At 39.0% G+C, this 24,948-nt stretch overlaps 1 pseudogene; it reads left to right on the forward strand.

Annotated features, from left to right (window-relative positions):
* Window positions 1-263: 263 nt before the first annotated feature.
* The window catches only part of LOC127454699 (glutaminyl-peptide cyclotransferase-like), a 28,671-nt pseudogene continuing 3,986 nt past the window's right edge, over window positions 264-24,948 (forward strand).

A 24,948-nucleotide genomic window follows, 5' to 3' on the forward strand; every position in this document is an offset into this window, starting at 1 on the left:
TCAGAGGATGGAGACACAACCCATGCTTTTTGGGGGGGGGGGGGGGTGTTAAGATCCAGGAACTTTGGTTGAAAGTTCAGAGTTTTGGCACTTGAATTTCACTCTGCCCCAGACTCTGTATTTTGGGCGATGAGGCGATCATCAATTTTGGGGATAAACACATAAAAAATCGGGTTTTGACCAGCATTATGTTTGGCAGGCTAGTTATTTTAAGGGGCTGGAAGTCGGATAGGGTGCCCTCATTTCCGCAGTGGTGTGCGGAGATGGGGAGTGTGGCTGCTTTTGAAGGGGTGTCAAGCAGTAGGCTGGGGGTTCAGAATTTGTTCAACAGGAAGTGGGGCAATTACTTGGTATTTTTGGATGACTCTCGGGGAGGGAGATGTAGTTTTAAAATGTAGTTTTAATTATATATGATTATTGTGTTTGTTTTCTTTTTGTGTGTGTGTGTGTTTGTGTGTGTATCTATTTGTGACCACAGGTGTGTTCGTTGGGGGTTAGGGTGGGTTTGATGATTGGGGAGGGGGGGGTTAAATGGTAAATGTTGATTCAGTGTATTTATGTTGTGTTTTTTATTTTTTATTTTGTTATATGTTTATGAATCAATAAAAATGTTTATTGAAAAAGAGTATGTAACTGCAGGTGCTTAGATTTAATGCTAACATTTCTACAAAAATCTACAAAGGAGATATTTATTTACCTGGTTAAAACAATAATAATAATTTTATTATTATTATTATTATTATTATTTATTTATTTATTTTTAAAGTTGCTGTTTTTTGTGTTTTGAAAAAGCATTATATCAAACAGTTAAAGTTGGCATCAACTACTATTTTTTAAAGTTATTATTTATGAAAACCGGATTTGTAGAATGGTGCTAGAATGAAAATCTATAAATTGTTGAACTTAAGTTTAATTTTTGCATTGTGAATAGTAACGTAGAGCAGACCTTTTCCATTTGATCATGTTTCCTCTTCAAATATGCAATCTCCACCTCTTTTTCGGAGAGATTGAAACTGTGTCATCCATCACGAAAAGTCACTACGATATCAACCTATTATTAACAAGCAGACATTATAGCTAGCTATATAAAATACACTTTAAACAACTAGTTGAAATAATGCTGCAAAAGTCTTCTGGGTTTCCACGTGCGTACCACCACTATGGCGCACGTACCACGTGATTACTTCAGTGCCCCTTTGTATTTCGCGATTTTACCATAAATCTAATTACATTTATTCTGATAGGACTGTGTAGCATAGGATGTGTACAAGGCGCAGTGATGGCAGAAACGAAGCTTTTCGAAACTCTGAATCAATTGAACCAATTGCTTCATAAAATGATTCCCTGTTTCGAAGCGCTCGAAACACGTCACGCTCAGGACACCTGCTGGTCAAAACTGTGTAACTGCAACCAGTACACAGCCCAAACATGTTTAATGACACTTGCAAATGTTTTCGTGAAAGTGTAATCTATTAAATGTAATCTACAAATAATTAAATACCAATAAACTAAATGTCCAAGTGTCTTTTATGTGTTCTTTTAATATTTTGTACTTCTTGTTTTGTGAGTTTTAGGCTTGGCTAATCAGGTCAATTAGAAACAATTAACTATCACTCTACCTTTTTCATTATGAACACATTTATTTGTCATTGAAAACATCTATAAAAACTAGCAGTCAAAGTGAAAGGGGTAGTGTTACCAGTGAGGAAAAGAATGCCATCATTTTTGTGATAAATGTTTTGTATTTCTTTTTTATTTCAAGTTTTATTTGTACAGTTTATAAGAACTTCACACAAAGTTGTATACATTTTGTTTTAAATTGTATAGGCCTTTTCTGAAAGGGAAATTATTTGACTGTGATGAGGACAAAACAGGACAAAAGCAGTGTCATTGGGAATTTTTATTTAGGAAAAACTCTTTTAGCATTTAAACAAATTGTTTTATGATATATATATATATATATATATATATATATATATATATATATATATATATATATATATATATATATATATATATATACAGGGTTGGGATACATGCTGTAAAATGTAATTTGTAACGTATTTCGTTAGATTACTCAAGGCCAGTAACATATTCTAAATTCTTTGGATTACTTCTTCAGCACTGGTAGATTTTTTTCACTTGTTTTGACTATAAAAACTCTGCCAATACAGTAAGACAAAATACACATGTTAAAATACATTCTCTGAAAAACCTAAATATCTTATGCAGTGTTGTTTCTAAAACAAGATCAATCAAATTGATCTTGTTTTAAAGATTTTTAGAAATTTTTACAGGACAACAATACAAAAATTATTATCAAGAATAAGATTTTTGCCCTAATATCAAAGGTCTTACTAGAAAAAAAGAAATTATAATCCAAGGTGAATTTTCTTGTTAAAAAAATATGATCGTGCCTGGTAACATGTGTATGTAAAACTGCTAGAAATAGCATTTGAGCTTATTGTAAAGCTGACAATTTACACAAGGTTTATTTCTATTTCTGCTGCTCCAAACTGACTTCAAACTTACTTCTCTGTCTGCTCGTATGAATGTAACACATAATAAGAAAGTGTTTCACCGCTGTTCAAATGCACTTTGGATCGCATCATTTATATGTATAAATGTATTCCATCTGAAAGGACTGAATATTAAATGAAACAAATGACAATAAAATGCAAAGTAATCTCTTCAGTAATAAAAATACTTTTTGAATGTAACTGTATTCTGATTACCAATGATCTAAATTGTAACTGTAGTGGAATACATTTACTTATATTTTGTATTTTAAATACGTAATCCCATTACATGTATTCCGTTACACTGTATATATATATATATATATATATATATATATATATATATATATATATGTACTGTATATGTATACAAAGAACTTCTCCTCCTTTAGAAAAAAATATTTCGCATGGCAGAGTTGTTGCTGGTCTCGACAGGTATTTCTTTGCCTTTTTTGTGTTGGACCTTGAAGCAATCATGTCCTTCAGTGCATGCCTTGTAGGAAGCACATATGTTCGGTCAAGCTTCTTGACAAATGCCCTGAATCTTTCATCTTCCACCACTGAAAATGGCTGTGAATCCTTGATGATCATGTCCACTAATCCCTCATCAATAACAACAGGAAATTGTTCTTGAGTTAGTCATGTCATTGTATTTTCAAATAACACATAAAGAATCAATAATTACAGCACATGAACACTTTGAGACCAAATAAAAACATGCATTTGTCATCAAAGAATCAATATCATGAGGGATTCGTACTTAAATGTGACTTCATTTCTGGTTAGAGCTGTGTTTCTTTATTTTAAAAACTATCTGTTGGCATGTTTGGTTTAGTCTGAATACATAATTATGCTCTAGACAAATACAGTGTATAATGTCTCCTACAAACAAGACTGTACTAGTTTGGCTGCAACATTACCATTTAAGCAAGAGTATAATTAACATATGTTTATCTAGGACTCACTCAACATTCCATGTAAATTGGGTGTTTCCTTCGTTTGCTTCGTAAATCATGTAGACATTGAGTAGACATTGGCATATGATTCATTTAGAACAAAAAAACTTCACAGAGTTTTTTTCATTCAAGTGTTTCATGTTACAGTCAGCTCAGCTCATGCATAATATCAAAATACACCAAAATGAATCTAATCTACTTCAGTTTTCAATATCACAGAGTAACAAAGCACTTTACCTGGGTTAAAGAAACCTCTAAAAGAGGAAATAATTGCTAATAATAGCTAGTCTGGTTTTGACTAAGGACATTAATTAATGCTGATTATAGCTTAAAGGAATATTTCACCCACAAATGATACATTATAATTATTAATAAAAAAATAAAAAATAAAAAAATTATATATATATATATATATATATATATATATATATATATATATATATATATATATATATATATATATATGTTTTTTTTATTTTATTATTATTATTATTATTATTTTTTTTTTCCCTTGGAACACAATAGGAGATTTTTTGCAGAATGTTCTGCCTACTTTTTTCTATTAAACGAAAATTGTGCCCTCCACCGTAGTTCTCAGATCTTATGCTTACAAATTGGATACAAAGCATGCAAGAACCAATGGTGTTTGGCATCATTGATGTCAAACTTGCCACAATGTGTCTTTGTGTGAAAATGCTAATTTTTGATAGCTGTAATATGGTTTTAACTAGTAGCAATGTTACTTTAATATTTATGTAATGTGATTGCAACTATCAAGAATGCCTTTTAAGATGTCTTTACTCTTAAATTTATTGATATCTGAAATCCATTTCCAGATATCTGAAATATAATTTCTTTTATGTTGAAATACATTTATAAATATCAACAATTTGCATTTTCAACAGTTGTAATTCAATTGCTGATATCAGGAATGGATATTTGTTATTGTAACAATGTAGTTATTGATATAAAAAAATATAATTTTTACTAGTAAGGAGTACATCACTGATATATAAAATTGGAATTTCTGGTAAGAAATTAATTATAGATATCTGTAATTGTGTGTTGAAAAGGAGTGAATGACATGAAATTGTGAAATTCTGCTTGTAAAAATGAAATTACAAAAAATCAAGAATTATGGCTTTTAAGATACTATTTGAAATTCCTTATTTGATATCAATAATGTGTATTTCTTTGAGAGTGTTGTCATTTTTTTATATCAAGTTTATAACATTTCAACTAGTGAAAATGTAATTGTTGATATCTTTAATTCATATCCTGCACATGATTAAAAGTATATTCTGCTTGCCATTGAATGACAGATCATTGTGAAATTCTGCTAGTTGAAATTCCATATTTGATATCTAGAATGGGCATTTCCATGAGAAATGACATATTTTTTTATATCAAGAATGAATATTGTTACTAGTGCAAACTTAATATACACAATGAGCATATTCACTAGTAGAAATTATATTCCTGATATCAAGAATAAGCATTTTAACTAGTGAAAATTGAATTGTTGACATCTACTGTATAATTCATATCCTGAAAGGGCTTGCAATATAAGATTTGGAAAATGGTGCATATGGACATATATACCTTTAAGGTGCCTTTATGGAGATTTCTGTCCTTTTTGGAGCTAGACAGCTCCTGTTCAGTGTAAAGCAGTGTCAGCTAAATGTTTCTTTTTGTGATCCTTGAAAGAAAGACACTGAGTAGTGGAAGATTGCCTCTACACCAATGCTCTTTGCAGAATACAGTGAATGCCCACAAATATACATAAATAGAGAAGTAGAAGCAGAACATGAGAGCACAGATGTTTCTTCTTCTTCTTCTTCTTCTTTTTTCTCTTCAGCTGAAACATGAATCAACCACACTGAGCTATAGTGAACTGAGTAGTGCTTTAGCTCGTACTGATCTGGACCGGATGTGGCAGAAAGACCTGAAGCCCATGCTTGTTGTGCGGTACCCAGGCTCTGCTGGAAGCCAAGATGTTCAGCAGGTCAGGTTGTGTATGAAAGCTGATGTTTAAACTCGACAGTGTGTTCAGTGTCTGAGTCTCTCTCTTTCTCTAGCATAGTAAATCGACCCTCGGCTCATTGAAAGCAGGGTGGGAAGTGACTGAAGATACCTTCTATGCTCACACTCCTTAAGGACAACCTCCCTTCACCAACATCATTGCCACTCTCAACCCTGCTGCAAAGCGTCAGTTAGTGCTGGCCTGCCACTTTGACTCCAAATACTACCCTCTGCAGTGGGATGGAAGAGAGTTTCTCAGTGCTACAAATTCGTCTGTGCCCTGCTCAATGATTCTGGAATTGGCAAAAGTCCAAGATAATGAGTTGAAGACTCTAAAGGTTTGGCAATTAACATAAGGATTAAATGATAATGAAAAGGATAAATATATTTCAAATATATTTGGCAAGTGGACAGAAATTTCACACTTTACCTTTAAAATTGTTATTGTAAGAAGATGTAATATCTTCTTGAGGGAAGTAGTAACTAAATTTTCACATTGTTTAAAGAAAATGTGAGTATCAAAAATATTCCTGTGTCAGTCAGTTTAGGCTTAAAGTTTATGTCCTTACCCCGATAAAGGAAATCCGTTTAAGGTGTTTACATGACTACACACATTAACCGGTGTAAGACTGTGCTTGTAAATGCAAATTTTAGTTTCTTAATGAACATGTTTATATGTACACCAATACACTGATAACTAGCAAAAATCAGCTTATTTAAAAAGTCGGACAACAAAAAAAAAAACAAAAAAGAAAATCGTGTTTACATGAGATTTGAAATCATCAGGTTAATACTATGGAGTAACATAAATGTCAGAATTCTCTGCAAATTGACATTCAAATAAACTTTATATGAGCGCAAAATAGATTTTCATTTGCTCAAAATTTATTCACCTTTTGTTCTTCACGCACGTGCAAAATTACTTTTTGTGCGCTCAAAATATCATCTTATGCACGCAGAAAATTTTTGTGTGCTCAAAATATCATCTTGTGCGTGTACAATTGTGGCACAAATATAATGCCATTCTCTTTTACATGTTTTTGTATAGTTGTATACTGAATTTCGAGTTTAGCAAAAAGTCACGTAACGCATGATCAAGTACTTGTGCCCATCCCTATTCTATAGTTCAGATTTATTTTTTTTCAGCTTGTAGCATAATTTCATGCCAAAAGTGTTCATGTGATTACGTATTAATTTAAATCACACTGGGGACATAATGTATGCTGTATTCTGCACTGTTACCAGTAGATGGTAGTGTTTGTTTTGATTTTTCTGGCAGGACTCTGGCTAAGATCTGTCTCTGCAGCTGTTGTTCTTTGATGGAGAGGGGGCACTCTACCAATGGTCCTCTGAAGACTCGCTGTACGGCTCCTGGCATTTCGCCCACAGTATGGCGACAACAGCACACCCGCCCGGAGCCACCAACATCAGCATGCTCGACAGCATTGTACAGTTCTCCCTGAGTGATACACAAATTTACTGTAGTTGAGATACTGACAGACATGCAGAGTGCTCTAGAAATCCACTTACTGCATCTTAAGTACTGTTAAGTACTGTTATATATATATATATATATATATATATATATATATATATATATATATATATATATATATATATGTATTATGTATATCACTATTTTACTGTAGGTGGCGATATGCTGGAAGAATGCGAATTGCCAAAAACAAAAAAAGAACTCTTAAGAGAAGAGCGCTTAGGAGGTCTGTTTGACAGTGGAGATTTATAGTAAAAAAGGACTTAAATATGAATCTGTTTCTCACCTAGACCTATCGTATCGCTTCTGAAGCCATGGATTTAACCACTGGAGTTGTATGGATTACTTTTATGCTGCCTTTATATACTTTTTGAGCTTCAAATATTTGGACCCTGTTGACTTGCATTGTTTGGACCTACAGAGCTGAGATAGTCTTCTAAAAATCTTAATTTGTGTTCTGCAAAGACAGAAAGTCATACACTTTCTGTTTTTTTGAGCATTGACTACATGCACTCGGTCAACTAGAGAATCACCCTAATGAGGTTCAGTACTTCTGGCCCGGCCTGCATGTGGGTCTAATTCTGGATAACCACATACCATTCCTCAGCCAAGGTAAACAAATAAATGAATAATATAATGCACTTTCCACGAATAGTGTACACTTCGGTGTCCCGTTACTTTTTTTTAAAGGTGCTCTCATTTTTCTTCATTAAAAAATGTTAGCTCCTAAAGACATTAATTGCAATTCTGTAATATACGTAGAAAATCATGACCACACATTAAAATGAAGACTCAAGTCATATCGAGGAGAGTTATGTGACGCCATGTGAGGTTCGGACGTGTGAACGGCGAGCTCTGCACACTTTGCTAGTTTCATAAACCAGTGAGAATCGAAACACCCTGATCTATAATTGTTCTAGGAAGAATTCAAAATCCTCGAGAATTGCTGAACGTATCGGCAATGCTGATGAAGGTCGTTGGTGACTTGGAGGATCTTGCTGCAATACATCGATCGATTACGGCCATGGAGACGATATTCACTGAGGTGGTTACAAGAGTTGGGGATGTTGAGACACAGATCGATTATCTGGAGTCATCGGAGAGGGAATTAGCCGCTAATCTGCTAGGGACCAAGGCGGATTTGGAGTGCGTCTGGGAGAAGCTGGAGGATATGGAGAATCGTAACCGGTGGAATAACGTCAGAATTGTTGGAATTCCTGAGGGAGCAGAGGGTCAGAATATGGTGGAATTCCTGGACGGGCTCTTTCCGAATCTACAGGCCATAAGCTGGAAATTGAGCGAGCTCACAGGGTCCCAGCTCGGCGATCCGCTGAGGGAGACAGGCCCCGATCAATTCTGGTCAAATTTCAGAGATCATCTGATAAAGATCTCATGTTATGTGAAATGAGGAGTAAAGGAAGGCTTTCTTTGAAGAACCACAGCATTTCCTTGTTCCCAGACTTTTGGGAACAAGAAAATGACAAGAGAGAAATGTGATCGATTCAAGGAATGCAAGAAACTCATCAACGGACGGTCGCCTTTGCAATGATGTTCTCGGCCAAACTGAGAACAGATACTAAGGATGGCTGTAAAGTATTTACATGTCCCCAGCAAGCAATATCCTTCATAATGTCAATGATTGAGTAAGTTATTTTGTGGTTCTCATGTTGCAGCCAAGTACCGACGTCCGAGGAAGCTGAGCGCCTTTTTTGTTTCTTTTTGTGCTGGTTCCACCTAGCGGCTGGAGTTTGTTTTGTGTAGCAGCACTCCTTCGGGACAGTGTTGTGGATAAATCTGCACGTTCTTTATGCTTACACCTCCTATTGGTTGGAGTTTGTTTTGTGGAGTATTTCTTGCAGGACATTGGAGTGATTGGGTCATCGGTTGCACTCATGTAGCAGTTGAATGGGCCGGCTCACTGAACATTCGTTTGACTGTCCGAGGAAACTGAATGGCCTTTTATTTTGTAACAAGTTCTTAGTTCAGGGGGAAATGGAGGAGTCAGGAGACAGCGAAGCAGATTCAAGGTTAGTCTTTTAATTCTCAGCTTCACACTCACACAATCGATGGTAACCATTGATACAGACTAAATAATAAACAAAACACTCGTGGCTGTCTCTGGACTTGTCGGTCACTCTCTCTCCCTCTCTGATCCTCTGGCATGCCTTTTAAGTCTCCCTCCACCATCACTATAATGAGAGACAGGTGTTAGAGATAATTATGAGCCAGGTGACGAGCCTTACCACTCTCCCTCTCTCGCAGACCAACACATGACCACGCCCCCCATGCCACATGCCCCCACCGCTGACTCAGGCCGAGGAAACATCCGGCCTGCCCACTCCCCCACCATCCCTGTAGAGAAAGTCAGCCACAACCATCTGCGCCCCCGGTCTGTGGATCACCTTGAACTTAAAGGGCTGGAGAGCCAGATACCAACGGGTGATCCACGTGTTAGTATCCTTCATGCGGTGGAGCCACTGCAGAGGAGTGTGATAAGAACAGAGGGCAAAGGCCCGCCCCAGCAGGTAGTAGCAGAGGGTGAGAACAGCCCACTTAATCGCAAGACACTCCTTCTCGATGGTACTATATTTTGTCTCCCTGAAGGTGAGCTTGCGACTAATAAACAGCACTGGCCGTTCCTCCCCCCCACCTCCTGCAAGAGCACCATGCCCAGCCCCCTGTCAGATGCATCAGTCTGCAAAACAAAGGGGAGAGAGAAGTCAGGTGCATGTAAAAGCGACCCCCCACACAGTGCAAATTTTATCTTAAGGAAGGCCTGTTGGCACGACTCTGTCCACTGGATCGGATCGGGAGCCCCCTTTTTAGTAAGGTCAGTCAGCGGGCTGGTGACATCAGAATAACTAGACACAAACCTTCGGTAGTAGCCAGCCAGCCCCAAAAATTGCCTTACCCCCTTTTTGGTCTTGGGCACCGGACAGGCTGCGATCGCTGCCGTTTTATCAACCTGTGGACGCACCTGCCCATGACCCTAGTGGAACCCCAGATACCTAACTTCCACCCGCCCAATTGCACATTTCTTCGGGTTGGCCGTGAGTCCCGCCTGTCTCAGCGTTCTCAGGACAGCCCTCAGATGTTGCATATGCCGCTGCCAATCATTACTGTAAATGATGATGTCGTCCAGATATGTGGCGGCATATGCCATGTGCGGTCTGAGGATCTTGTCCATAAGGCGCTGAAATGTGGCCGGGGCTCTGAACAAACCGAATGGAAGCGTCACAAATTGTTGTAATCCAAACGGTGTGGAAAAAGCCATCTTTTCTCGGGACATTGGAGTTAAAGGGATCTGCCAATAACCATTTGTTAAGTCCAGCGTCGAGTAAAACTGAGCCGTGCCCAACCGATCGAGTAACTCGTCAATTTGTGGCATTGGATAAGCATCAAATTTGGACACCGCGTTCACTTTCCGGTAGTCGACACAGAAGCAGACCGAGCCGTCGCTCTTCGGTACCAGAACTACCGGGCTGGCCCAATCGCTGTGTGACTCTTGTATTACGCCCATTTCAAGCATTGCCTCTAATTCTTCCTGAACAATCTTTTTCTTGTGTTCAGGAAGACGATAGGGGCGGCTACGAACCACCACCCCCGGGGTGGTCTCGCTATGGTGCTCTATGAGGTTCGTGCAACCGGGTAGGGGTGAAAACACATCCGCGAATTCTGCTTTCAACCTGGCAATCTCTGTAAGCTGCGACAGTGAGAGGTGGTCTCCTTAAGGGACCAGGGTGAATGAACTTGATTTGGGAAATACCTCCGGCCCGAGTTCCACCCTCTCCGGAACTACCATCGCCAAGGCTACAGGTACCGCCTCCCTCCATAGTTTGAGGAGGTTGATGTGGTAGATTTGACGTGCCCCTCTCCTATCCGTTCACCTAACCTCATAATCGAGATCTCCGTCTCGTCGTGTGACCTCAAAGGGTCCTTGCCACTTGACGAGTAATTTGGAGCTCGAGGTGGGAAGCAATACCAGCACCTTATCTCCCTGTGCGAATTCCCATAGTCGAGTGCCCCTGTCGTACAATTGGCGTTGCCGTTCTTGCGCTTGGAGCAAATTCTCCTGTGTTACCCGCCCCAAAGTGTGGAGTTTTGCTCTAAGATCAAGAACGTACTGAATTTGTTTTTTGCTATTTGAAGGTCCTTCCTCCCAAGCTTCGCGTATGACGTCAAGCACGCCGCACGGCCAGTGCCCATACAGTAGCTCAAACAGGGAAAACCCGGTGGAGGCTTGCGGGACCTCTCATACTGCAAACAGCAGGGGTTCGAGCCACTTATCCCAGCTTTTAGCATCTTCGTGTACGAACTTACGAATCATATTTTTTAAGGTCTTATTAAATCGTTTGACCAACCCATCGGTTTGCGGGTGATAAACGCTTGTGCGAATCGACTTAATACCTAATAATTCATAGATTTTGCGATGTGTACGTGACATGAATGTTGTGCCTTGATCAGTGAGGATTTCCTTTGGAATCCCCACTCGGGAGATAATTTTGAAGAGTGCCTCCACAACACTACGTGCTGAGATGTTGCTTAGAAGCACCGCTTCCGGATATCGCGTTGCATAGTCCACCAGAACTAATACAAAGTGATGGCCGCATGCAGTCCGTTCTAATGGCCCGATGAGATCCATGCCAATTCTCTCGAAGGGGATCTCGATCAGTGGCAGCGGGCGCAATGGCGCTTTTGGGGTGGCCGGTGGATTTACCAACTGACATTCACGGCACGCCGCACACTACTTGCGAACATCCCCGTGAATGCCCGGCCAAAAGAAACGGGCCATTAACGGTTCAACGTCTTTTTGTGACCTAAGTGGCCAGCCATTGGATTATAGTGAGCCACCTGGAAAAGTGTTTCCCGATGGCTTTTTGGTACTAACAGCTGAGTTGTATACTCTTTGGTTTGTGTGTCCTGCGTCACTCGATACAACCGCTCTTTGATAATAGAAAAGTACAGGTATGTGAGCACAACACCAGGCTGGAGCTGTTGACTATCAATTACTTTCACTTGGTCAAAGGCGTGCTTAAGGGACTCGTCACATGACTGCTCCAGAGGGAAATCCCCCTCAGGGAAGCCCCTGAGAACGGGAATTCCCCCGTCTGCGTCATCCCGACACGGAGCTGACGTTGACGTGCCAGGCACCGCCTCACCAGTCATTGTATCGCAGGTCACACCCCGCCCCACTATTTTGCAGGACCCATCCACACACATTTCCCTCAATACATTTTTAAAGCCGGGCCAATTGGTTCCCAGAATTAGTGGATGGGTGAGGCGGGGATTAACCACAGCCTCGACTCTATGCCTTTTTCCCCTGAATCGTATCTCAATGGTAACCACTGGATACTTGTGAATGTCACCATGCACAAACTTCACCCTCACCAGTTTATTTTTATCCAATGCCCCGCCTTGCACTGAGCGTTGGTGGATCGAGGTTTGAGAACAACCTGTATCCACCAAAGCTTGATGTGTATCCCCTTTCACTCTTACTGGTATCCAATACGCCCCTGCCCGATCAGGGGCAGCCTGTGGAGCGTCGGGGATCCGGACCAGTGTCCCCACCTCCATTACTGGACACCGCTCCTGGCTGAATTAACATTAATTGCATTTGAACATCATATTTATGGGCAAATTGGTGTCATTTTTTTTTTTTTACATTTCCGTTGAAGCAAAGAATTGTGGGTTGTGAGTGCCCACGAAGGATACACCTCATGCATCCTCCGAATTCCCGTGAAAGAAGGTCGCATTCGAAGGCTGCATTTGAAGTGTCCTACTTGCTTTTCTGAAACGAGACATCCTTGATGACATATGTGGCCGACAAATGTGACCTCCGGAGGATGCAGCCTTCCAAACGAGACACAGCCATAGGCTTAGTCTTAAAGACACACCCACCTCTGGCGATGCCAGTCAGAAAACAGGGACACAACCCATGTTTTTTGGGGGGATGTGTTAAGATCCAAGAATTTTGGTTGAGGGTTCAGAACTTTATGTGTAAGGTATTGGACACTCAATTTTCATTTTGCCCCAGACTCTGTATCTTAGGTGACGGGGTGGTCATTAATATTGGGGATAGTCATTTAAAAAGTTGGGTCCTAGCCGGAGTTATGATCGGTAGACAAATTATCCTCAGGGGGTGGAAGTCGGCTGGGGCACCCTCATTTCGGGAGTGGTGTGGGGAGATGGGCGTGGTGGCAGCATTTGATGAGGTGATTTTTAGAAGGCTGGGAAAATGGGATTTGTTTGATAGGAAGTGGTGTGGATATTTGGCTTTTTTGGAGGGTTCTCGGGGAGGGGCAGTGAAGAGAGATTTCTAGTTTGTGTATGTGCATTCTTGTTGTTTTTTGAAAGTATACTTTTTTATGTTTTTTTTATTTTTTTTTATGTAAATCTAATTGTTGGTGACCACTGTAATGCGTGTTTGTGTCGGGGGGTGGATGTTCGAGGGGAGGGGTTTAATGTATATAATTGATTCCGTATTTTATGTTGTTTATCTTATGAATGGAATCAATAAAAAAAATTAATAACAAGACTCCAGACATATCAATAACCATGTAAAAGCTGTTTTAATCTACATGGAGAAGGTACGCACATGGGAGCTTTCCATTTTACAATCACATGACCTACACATACTACTTAATTTCAGATATTTGACTACTTAATGTCCTGTTATTTGACACATTTACTCATTGATTAAAGTAATTGTGGCTGACTATGAATAATACATTTCTACAATGGCATCTGAAACTGAAAACTATTCATTTTAAATGATGCCACATCGAAGCCACTAGGTGTCAGTGTAAGTCCAAGATGACACAAAGACTAAAGTTACCAAGTGCACCTTTAAAACATTAGAGGCAAAAAAAAAAAAAAAAACATTTTTGTGAGAACTCTTAATATTAACTACTTTATAACACAAAATGAACCTAGCCTGAAATGTTGATATTTTAAACCACTGGTGTAGAATTGGGGGAGATGGGGGGCACATGTCCTTGTTAATATATTTTTATCAATGCTGAAAATACAGTTGAAGTCAGAAGTTTACATACACCTTAGCCAGATACATTTAAACTCAGTTTTTCACAATTCCTGACATTTAATCGTAGAAAACATTCCCTGTCAGTTAGGATCACTACTTTTATAGAATGTGTCAGAATAATAGTAGAGAGAATTATTTATTTCAGCTTTTATTTCTTTCATCACATTCCAGTGGGTCATAAGTTTACATACAATTTGTTATTATTTGGTAGCATTGCTTTTAAATTGTTTAACTTGGGTCAAACGTTTTGGGTAGCCTTCCACAAGCTTCTCACAATAAGTTGCTGGAATTTTGAGTCAGGTTTGTAAGCCTCCTTGCTCGCACATGCTTTTTCAGTTCTGCCCACAAATTTTCAAAATCAGATTGAGGTCAGGACTTTGTGATGGCCACTACAATACCTTGACTTTGTTGTCCTTGGGGTCATTGTCCATTTGGAAGACCCATTTGCGACCAAGCTTTAACGCTATGGCTGATGTCTTGAGATGTTGCTTCAATATATCCACATAATTTTCCTTCCTCATAATGCCATCTGTTTTGTGAAGTGCACCAGTCCCTCCTGCAGCAAAGCACCCCCACAACATGATGCTGCCACCCCCATGCTTCACAGCTGGGATGGTATCTTCAGCTTGCAAGCCTCACCCTTTTTCCTCCAAACATAACGATGGTCATTATGGCCAAATAGTTCCATTTTTGTTTCATCAGACCAGAGGACATTTCTCCAAAAAGAAGATCTTTGTCCCCACGTGCACTTGCAAACTGTAGTCTGGCTTTTTTATGGCGGTTTTGGAGCATTGGCTTCTTCCTTGCTGAGCAGCCATTCAGGTTATGTCGATATAGGACTCATTTTACTATAGATATAGATACTTGTCTACCTTTTTCCTCCAGCATCTTCAAAAGGCCCTTTGATGTTGTTCTGGGATTGATTTGCACTTTTCACACCAAATTATGTTCATCTCTAGGAGACAGAATGCGTCTCCTTCCTGAATGGTATGATGGCTACGTGGTCCCATGGTGTTTATACTTGTGTACTATTGTTTGTACAGATGAACATGGTACCTTCAGGCATTTGGAAATTGCTCACAAGGATGAACCAGCCTTGTGGAGGTCCACAATTTTTTTTCTGAGGTCTTGGCTGATTTCTTTTGATTTCCCCATGATGTCAAGGTTGAGTTTGAAGGTACATCCACAGGTACACCTCCAATTCAGTACACCTCCTATCAGAAGCTAATTAGCTAATTGTCTAAAGGCTTGACATCATTTTCTGGAATTTTCCAAGCTGCTTAAAGGCACAGTTAACTTAGTATATGTAAACTTCTGACCCACTGGAATTGTGATATAGTCAAATAAAAGTGAAACAATCTGTCTGTAAACAATTGTTGGAAAAATCATGTCATGCACAAAGTAGATGTCCTAAATAACATGCCAAATCTATAGTTTGCTAACATTAAATCTGTGGAGTGGTTAAAAAAAAAATTGTTTTAATGTCTTCAACCTAAGATTATGTAAACTTATGACTTCAACTGTAATTTTGTATGAGATACCTTGCAATTGCATGGCTGTGAGTCTGTCATATTGAGACAAAAAACTGAAGTCCCCCCTCCATTGTACGAGTTGGTATCGCCCAACTAGACAGAAGAGTCTAGTGGCCAGGATGCATGAACTCACAGTGGTTTATCAGAATCAGAATCAGCTTTATTGCCAGGTATGCTTACACAAACAAGGAATTTGTCTTGGTGACTGGAGCTTCCAGTGCACAACAATACAAAACAGCAACAAGACATAGACAATAATAAAAAGAATTAAATATTGAATAAAAATATATAAATAAAAATGTAATAGAAAAAAAAGTATATATAGAATACACAATAACACAGTATATATACATACATACATACATACATACATACATATATATATATATATATATATATATATATATATATATATATATATATATATATATATACATACATATACATACATATACACATATACACACACAGACACAAACATACATACATTCACACATACACAAACGTAGTGCAAAACTAAATACAAATCTGTTATAGACAGTGCAAGGGAATGTAATGGCAGAAGAAGTTGGATGTGTTGGATAAATATAAAAAAACTAGACTGTGAATTGCACATAATTATTGCTCAATGAGGCAGTTTTAACTGTTCATGAGATGGATGGCCTGAGGGAAAAAACTGTTCCTGTGCCTGACGGTTCTGGTGCTCAGAGCTCTGAAGTGTCGGCCAGAAGGCAGCAGTTCAAAATGTAGTGGGCAGGGTGAGTGGGGTCCAGATTGATTTTTCCAGCCTTTTTCCTCAATCTGGAAGTGTATAGTTCTTGAAGGGAGGGCAGGGGGCAACCAATAATCCTCTCAGCAGTCCAAACTGTCCTTTGTATTCTTCTGATATCCGATTTCATAGCTGAACCAAACCAGACAGTTATTGAAGTGCAGAGGACAGACTCAATGACTGCTGAGTAGAACTGGATCAGCAGCACCTGTGGCAGGTTGAACTTCCTCAACTGGCGAAGGAAGTACAACCTCAGCTAGGCCTTTTTCACAATGGAGTCAATGTGTGTCTCCCACTTCAGGTCCTGTGAGATGGTAGTGCCCAGGAACCTGAATGACTCCACTGCTGCCACAGTGCTGTTTAGAATGGTGAGGGGGGACAGTGTTGGGGTGTACCTCCTAAAGTCCACAGTCATCTCCACCGTTTTGAGTGTGTTCAGCTCCAGGTTGTTTTGACTGCACCAGACAGCCAGATGTTTAACCTCCCTTCTGTATGCAGACTCATCATCATCTCGGATGAGGCCGATGACAGTGGTGTCATCTGCAAACTTCAGGAGCTTGACAGAGGGGTCCTTGGCGATGCAGTCATTGGTGTAGAGGGAGAAGAGTAGTGGGGAGAGCACACATCCCACTGGCAGATAGACATGGGAACAGAGAGCTGGTGTAGTTTAGTCTGGAGTACAGCTGGGATGATGGTGTTAAAAGCTGAATTGAAGTCCACAAAAAGGATCCTTGCATATATCCCTGGTCTGTCCAAATGTTGCAGGATATGATGCAATCCCATGTTGAATGCATCCTCCACAGACCTGTTTGCTCAATAAGCAAATTGAAGGGGATCTAGAAAGGGTCCAGTGATGTCCTTCAGGTGGGCCAACACCAGTCTCTCAAATGATTTCATGACCACAGACATCAGGGCGACAGGTCTGTAGTCATTAAGTCCTGTGATTTTTAGTTTCTTTGAGACAGGAATGATGATTGAGCGTTTGAAGCAGCATGGGACTTCACACTGCTCCAGTGATCTATTGAAGATCTGTGTGAAGATGGGGGCCAGCTGGTTAGCACAGGATCTAAGACACGTGGGCGAAACGCCATCTGGGCCTGAAGCTTTCCTTGTCTTTTGTTTCTGAAAGACATGGCACACCTCCTCTTCACAGATCTTAAGTGCGGGTTGAGTAGCAGGAGGGGGAGGAGGGGGGTTGCAGGAGGTGTAGGTGTTTGTTTGAATCGAAGATCTGGGCAGGTGTGGGGTGTGAGATTGGGCCTTTCAAATCTACAGTAGAACTCATTCAGGTCGTCAGCCAGTTGTTGGTCCACCACAGGGTTAGGGGTACGAGTCCTGTAATTCGTAAGTTGTTTCATGCCATTCCACACTGATGCAGGGTCAGAGTATCTTCTTTTAGCCACTCTGATTTCCTTATTCAGTGTGTTCCTGGCCTGATTGTACAAGACTTTATCCCCACCTCTGTAAGCATCCTCTTTGGCCTGACGAAGCTGCCTGAGTTCTGCTGTAAACCATGGTTTGTCGTTGTTGAACGTTTAATAAGACCTAGTAGGAATGCATATATCCTCACAGAAACTGATATGTGATGTAACAGTATCTGTGAGTTTATCCAGGTCGGTGGCTGCAGCCTCAAAAACACTCCAATCAGTGCAATCAAAGCAGGCTTGTAGCTCCAGCTCTGCTTTATTGGTCCATCTCTTTACAGTCTTTACTACAGACTTAGCAGATTTTAGTTTCTGTCTGTAGGTTGGAAGAAGATGAACCAGACAGTGATCAGAGAGTCCCAAAGCTGCTCTAGGGACAGAGCGATATGCATCCTTTATTGGTGTGTAGCAATGAACCAGTATATTTCTGTCTCTGGTTGGGCATGTAATGTGCTGTTTGTATTTGGGCAGTTCACATGTGAGATTTGCTTGTTAAAATCCCCAAGAATAATAATAACTGAGTCCGGGTATTGTTGTTCCGTGTCTGTGATTTGATCAGCCAGCTGTTGCAGCGTGGCATTCACGCAAGCGTTTGGCGCGATACACACACTCACCAGAATAAACAAGGAAAACTCCCGTGGCAAGTAGAATGGCTTACAGTTACTAAAGAGTGCTTCCAATTTAGGACAGCACATCTTCTTTAACGTTGTTACATCTGTACACCAACTTTCATTGATATAAAAGCATGTTCCACCGCCTCTCGTTTCCCCCATTAACTCCACGGTGCTATCCGCTCTGAATAGCTGAAAGCCCGGCAGATGTAATACGCTGTACGGAATGGCTTCACTCAGCCAGGTTTCTGTGAGGCACAAGGCAGCAGAGTTTGAAAAGTCCTTGTTTGTACGGGTAAGGAGATGTAGTTTGTCCATTTTGTTAGGAAGAGAGCGGAGATTCGCTAGATGAATGCTCGGCAGCGCTGTTCGAAAGCTGCGCCGACAGAGATTGACCAGTGTGCCGGCTCGTCTCCCTCACCTGCGTCTCTTGAACAGCAAATCTGTGCCTCTGACTAAAATGTCCAGCAAAGCGTCCGAATATTCAAAAACTGGGAAAAGTTTGTTTGGTATATGCTGCCAAATGTTCAGCAATTCGTCCCTGGTAAAACTGACTGGAAAAAATATTACTAAATACAGGAAAAACAAACAAAAATAACTTATTATTACTTGATGAGGATTTTTAAAAATGCTATTATAGATAAACTGAGGCAAATTTACATTCACAGGTATGACTCCTTACAATTATCAGTTTTTATTAAAAATAACTATCCAGTGTAAAATGTCTCCAAATGGATAAAAAGTATTCTTAGATTTAAATGCGGATGAATGGAGAATTCGGTTTTGAAGGGTCAAGCGACCCCTGCAGGAATAAAACTCACGAGACAGTCAGTGGCTGACAACGTGCAATTTCGGTCTGTAGGTCTGTTACCCACACAAAACTTTCATATGAATTGTAGAAAACATGAAATCTTGTCTATATCACATGAGACATATGTGGAGTCTGTGAAGATGTTAAAGGCGTCCATAGAAACGATCAGTTGTTTTTCATGGTGAGCAAACCAGACAGGCATTTCAGATGAGCAGGTAAGAATTGTAATTTTCTGAAAGGGTAATTTTTTATTTTTTTATTTTCTGAAACATTAACCCTAATGCTTTTTTTCTGAATGTTTGATATGATACAGTGAATAAATATTTAAGAGTAGCCTATGCATTGAATTAGGGATGACGCGATTATACGGTTTTACTATTAACCGCGATTAAAAATATCACGGTTAATTTAACCATAAGAATTTAGAATCCACGGTTAAAAACCGTTAAATGCTGTATTTACATATTAAAACAGATAATATAAAATAGTTTTTGTAAGATTTTGTAAGCATAAATGAGAAATATGTGTGGGTACTGAAGGTGTTGCTATGGTGGTGGATGGGTGGTGGTGTGGTGCTTTAATGGTCAGGTGTCGGACTGAACATGAACTTTCAATTCACGTGAAACTTAAGCTTAAACACACGAATTCCAAAAAATAACAGAAGAATTCGATCTACTAGACTCATATCCATAAAAAAGCGACTTAATTTGGCTGTTTGGCAGCATTTAAATGACTGACTGCAGACGGCGGATGTAAAACAAGCAGACGGAAGTCATAGAAAGAAACACATTCTACAAATAGGAAAGGATGATCCACTTGTCGTTCAACAACAAACTAGTACGTTTAGTATTTTTAGCTGTGGTGATTTTAAAGTGATTAATTAAAGATACCACTTTTTGTAAAGTTTAAGCGTGCTGACGCGTGGTGAATTGCGTAGTTACTATCAGCGAATAAACTTTAAAAAGTTGTGTCTTAAATCCTCATTATTTAAAGCATTGCTTCTGTACAAATTCACCGCATTCAACAATAAATGCCAATTTTAGTCATGATCGGACTTTAAATTGCCTGTAAGCAATGTTCACGTTATTATGCATAGTCCAAAGGTTTATTTGTAAGGTATTGTGGACAGTATTTAGAGTCTGTTATGTTGGGGTGTCTGACAGACAACGGATTGCTTTAATAAACTGATGCAGAAGAAAAAAAACTGTAATAATCACAGTAATCTTTTACATAACATTTACGCACTTTTGAAGCACTCTGGTTACATTAGCACATCACTGAGCTTGGGATGCATAAGCAGTTGGAGCGTCTTTTATTACCTCATTTGTGTGTGTGTGTGTGTGTGTGTGTGTGTATGTGTGTGTTTATCCGTTTTCTTATTATAGGGCTTCCCTTAGCGGCCACATATCCCCCAGAAATACGTCCACTTAGACGTTTAGACTGTTGTTATATGATATGAATTTTTTACATTGTTGTTGCATAATAAGAAAATTTGCATATAATTGTAAAACCGGTTAACCGCGATTTTTTTCTCAGACGGTAATCTAACCGTCAAAAACTCACACCGCGACATCTCTACGTTGAATATACTTTTTCTTTCTTTATTTCTTTCTTTCTTTTTTTTATTTTTTATCTGTGCATTAATTTGAACTGTTATTATGATTTGTGCAATGTGTTGTAATGAAACATTACGACCCCCCTCCCAAACTCGGATTAACCATGGTTTAGTATTAGGACCCCCCATAAGTAAAAAAAAAATAGACTTAGGGGGGTCCCCAAGATACTTATATTTTAGTAATAATAACAATGACAAATCTGATTACATTTATGCAGTGGATACGGTAAATTTTGTGAATTAATTATTTACAATAATGTATATTAAGTTTGTTTATAAGCTAGTTGTTATGTCTCTAAAATGTAAACGCCCCGCCCCACATCTAAAGACCGCTAAGTGCATGACATCGTTGACATGACTGCTTGCTTGGCGCCGCTCCGGTGAAGCTAACTTTAGCTAAAAAATGGAGAATAATAAACCTCCACTCACAGTCGGGAAGAGAAAGCTTCTTACTGACTTTTTTGAGGGGTAAATTTCTCTCTATATATATCTTTCTACTATATCTATCCACTCCAATGCTTTTGTTTTCCTTGCATAAATTGGAAACATTTAGGCGTACTCATTTTTCATTATTAATAGGCCTGGTTCTACGGGGGTGCTAGAGATCGCGATAAAGATGAGTGACAGCTTTTTAGTGATTATAATGGGAGCGCTAGTTGTGCGCTTTCTATGCTATATATAAGCCTTTCAGAATTTGTATAAAACTTGTTTTCATGCTGCTAAGAGGATGACCAACGGCCACGTTCACACTGCAAAGTTTTGGGAATTACATCTGCATATAAATGCGGAATTCACTCTTGAAATAGCAATGATTGACATATTAATAACCATAGCATTGTTTGTTCCTGAATAAAGCGGACTTTTTGACTGAAATGGTTGAATAGTCTGCTGACTGACTCACTCATAACAGTCCCTTGCCTCCACCTACTGGCGTAACAATGTAACTGCACTGAAATCGTTGAAAAATCCCCACCAACACTAACTGACAGCCTGTCTTGTCACAATTTATATTTTTAATATCTAATAAACTGGTTTCATGCATTTAAACAAGTCTTTTGGAACAAACATTATTATCACAAAGTGTCACATCAATCATCCAGTTGTTTTTAGGGTAGTAAATAGGGTTTGGTAAATACAGGTGCATCTCAATAAATTAGAATGTTGTGGAAAAGTTCATTTATTTCAGTAATTCAACTCAAATTGTGAAACTCGTGTATTAAATAAATTCAATGCACACAGACTGAAGTAGTTTAAGTCTTTGGTTCTTTTAATTGTGATGATTTTGGTTCGCATTTAACAAAAACCCACCAATTCACTATCTCAAAAAAGTTGAATATGGTGACATGCCAATCAACTCAAAACACCTGCAAAAGTTTCCTGAGCCTTCAAAATGGTCTCCCAGTTTGGTTCACTAGGCTACACAATCATGGGGAAGACTGCCATGACTGTCCAGAAGACAATCATTGACACCCTTCACAAGGAGGGTAAGCCACAAACATTCATTGCCAAATAAGCTGGCTGTTCACAGAGTGCTGTATCCAAGCATGTTAACGGAAAGTTGAGTGGAAGGAAAAAGTGTGGAAGAAAAAGATGCACAACCAACCGAGAGAACCGCAGCCTTATGATTGTCAAGCAAAATCGATTCAAGAATTTGGGTGAACTTCACAAGGAATGGACTGAGGCTGGGGTCAAGGCATCAAGAGCCACCACACACAGACATGTCAAGGAATTTGGCTACAGTTGTCGTATTCCTCTTGTTAAGCCACTCCTGAACCACAGACAACGTCAGAGGCGTCTTACCTGGGCTAAGGAGAAGAAGAACTGGACTGTTGCCCAGTGTTCCAAACTCCTCTTTTCAAATGAGAGCAAGTTTTGTATTTCATTTGGAAACCAAGGTCCTAGAGTCTGGAGGAAGGGTGGAGAAGCTCATAGCCCAAGTTGCTTGAAGTCCAGTGTTAAGTTTCCACAGTCTGTGATGATTTGGGGTGCAGTGTCATCTGCTGGTGTTGCTCCATTGTGTTTTTTGAAAACCAAAGTCACTGCACCCGTTTACCAAGAAATTTTGAAGCACTTCATGCTTCCTTCTGCTGACCAGCTTTTTAAAGATGCTGATTTCATTTTCCAGCAGGATTTGGCACCTGCCCACACTGCCAAAAGCACCAAAAGTTGGTTAAATGACCATGGTGTTGGTGTGCTTGACTGGCCAGCAAACTCACCAGACCTGAACCCCATAGAGAATCTATGGGGTATTGTCAAGAGGAAAATGAGAAACAAGAGATCAAAAAATGCAGATGAGCTGAAGGCCACTGTCAAAGAAACCTGGGCTTCCATACCACCTCAGCAGTGCCACAAACTGATCACCTCCATGCCACGCTGAATTGAGGCAGTAATTAAAGCAAAAGGAGCCCCTACCAGGTACTGAGTACATATACAGTAAATGAACATACTTTCCAGAAGGCCAACAATTCACTAAAAATGTTTTTTTTTATTGGTCTTATGATGTATTCTAATTTTTTGAGATAGTGAATTGGTGGGTTTTTGTTAAATGTGAGCCAAAATCATCACAATTAAAAGAATCAAAGACTTAAACTACTTCAGTCTGTGTGCACTGAATTTATTTAATACACGAGTTTCACAGTTTGAGTTGAATTACTGAAATAAATGAACTTTTCCACAACATTCAAATTTATTGAGATGCACCTGTAATGCTAGAATTATTCTGTTGGATGTACACTACTGTTCAAAAGTCTATTCTGCTCACCAAGCCTGCAAAATAAAGTAAAACCAGTAATGTTGTGAAATATTATTACAATTTAAAATAATAATAATAATACAATAGTAAAATGTAATTTATTCCTGTGATCAAAGCTGAATTTTCAGCATCATTACTCCAGTCTTCAGTGTCACATGATCCTTCAGAAATCATTCTGATATGCTGATTTGATGCTCAAGAAACATTTCTGATTATTATTAATATTGAAAACAGTGTACAAATTTTTTTTTATTTTATTTTATTTATTTATTTATTTGATGAATAGAAAGTTCAAAAGAACAACATTTATCTGAAATAGAAATCTTTTGTAACATTATACACTACCATTCAAAAGTTTGGGGTTAGTAAGAATTTATTTATTAATTTTTTTGGGAAAGAAATTAAAGAAATTAATACTTTTATTCAGCAAGGATGCATTAAATTGATCAAAAGTGACAGTAAAGACATTTATAATGTTTACCCAGTTGTCCTGCACTCTTTGAATAAAGCTCCCGCACCTGGGTTCATACCTAATCTCTTCTCTATAGTATCATTACAGCCTGATAGTATTTTACCATTCTTTTGCTACTGTTTAAGTCATAAAAAAGGTCCTTAAACAGGTCCTTTTGAAGTTACTGACTGATCCTTTATCATTGCTTTCTGAGACATTATTAAATAATTATTCCTGTGTCACTGCTGAATCTGACAGTGATACCATCAAGTGAGTCTCCCCCATAAGACTTAATTCAATTCGAGCACTGCTCTGATCTTACGTTGACTTTTCAGAGAGATTTTTACATTTCTTAACAATGCAAAAGAACAAGGTTGGATTTCACAGAATGAATTTGATTTTCTTTATTGTCAACATCCGATTAGACCTGTTTTTTATACTTTGCCAAAAATCCATAAACGATTGATTGACCCTCCTGGTCGCCTAATTGTGGCCCAAGCCAATTCTCTTTTATTTTCTTTGTCACAATATGTCGATTACTTCATCAAGTCATTTGTTCACTCTTTGTCAGTGCATATTCGTGATTCAACTGATTTTCGTTAAAATTTCTGATATACATGATTTACCAGTTACATGTGACATTACCTGCTTTTATACCAACATTTTGCATGACAGTGGACTTCAGGCTTTAAACCATTACCTCTCCGGTCATGAGGAAGGAAAAAATTCTCCTACTGAATTGATCATGGATGTGGCTTCACATGTTCTTAAGTATAATTATTTCAGTTTTGAGAATGATTTCTACCAGCAAAAGAGCGGAACTGCAGTGGGTTCTATTTTTGCTGCTAACTATGCCAACCTTTATGTTGTTGTTGCTTGTTTGTTTTTGTTTTCTGACAATTTTTTTTTGTGTTTAATAATGATGTTAACCCATATTTTTCCAAAATCT

The sequence above is a fragment of the Myxocyprinus asiaticus genome, chromosome 17 (assembly GCF_019703515.2).
Source record: "Myxocyprinus asiaticus isolate MX2 ecotype Aquarium Trade chromosome 17, UBuf_Myxa_2, whole genome shotgun sequence".
In the NCBI taxonomy this organism is placed as follows: domain Eukaryota; kingdom Metazoa; phylum Chordata; class Actinopteri; order Cypriniformes; family Catostomidae; genus Myxocyprinus; species Myxocyprinus asiaticus.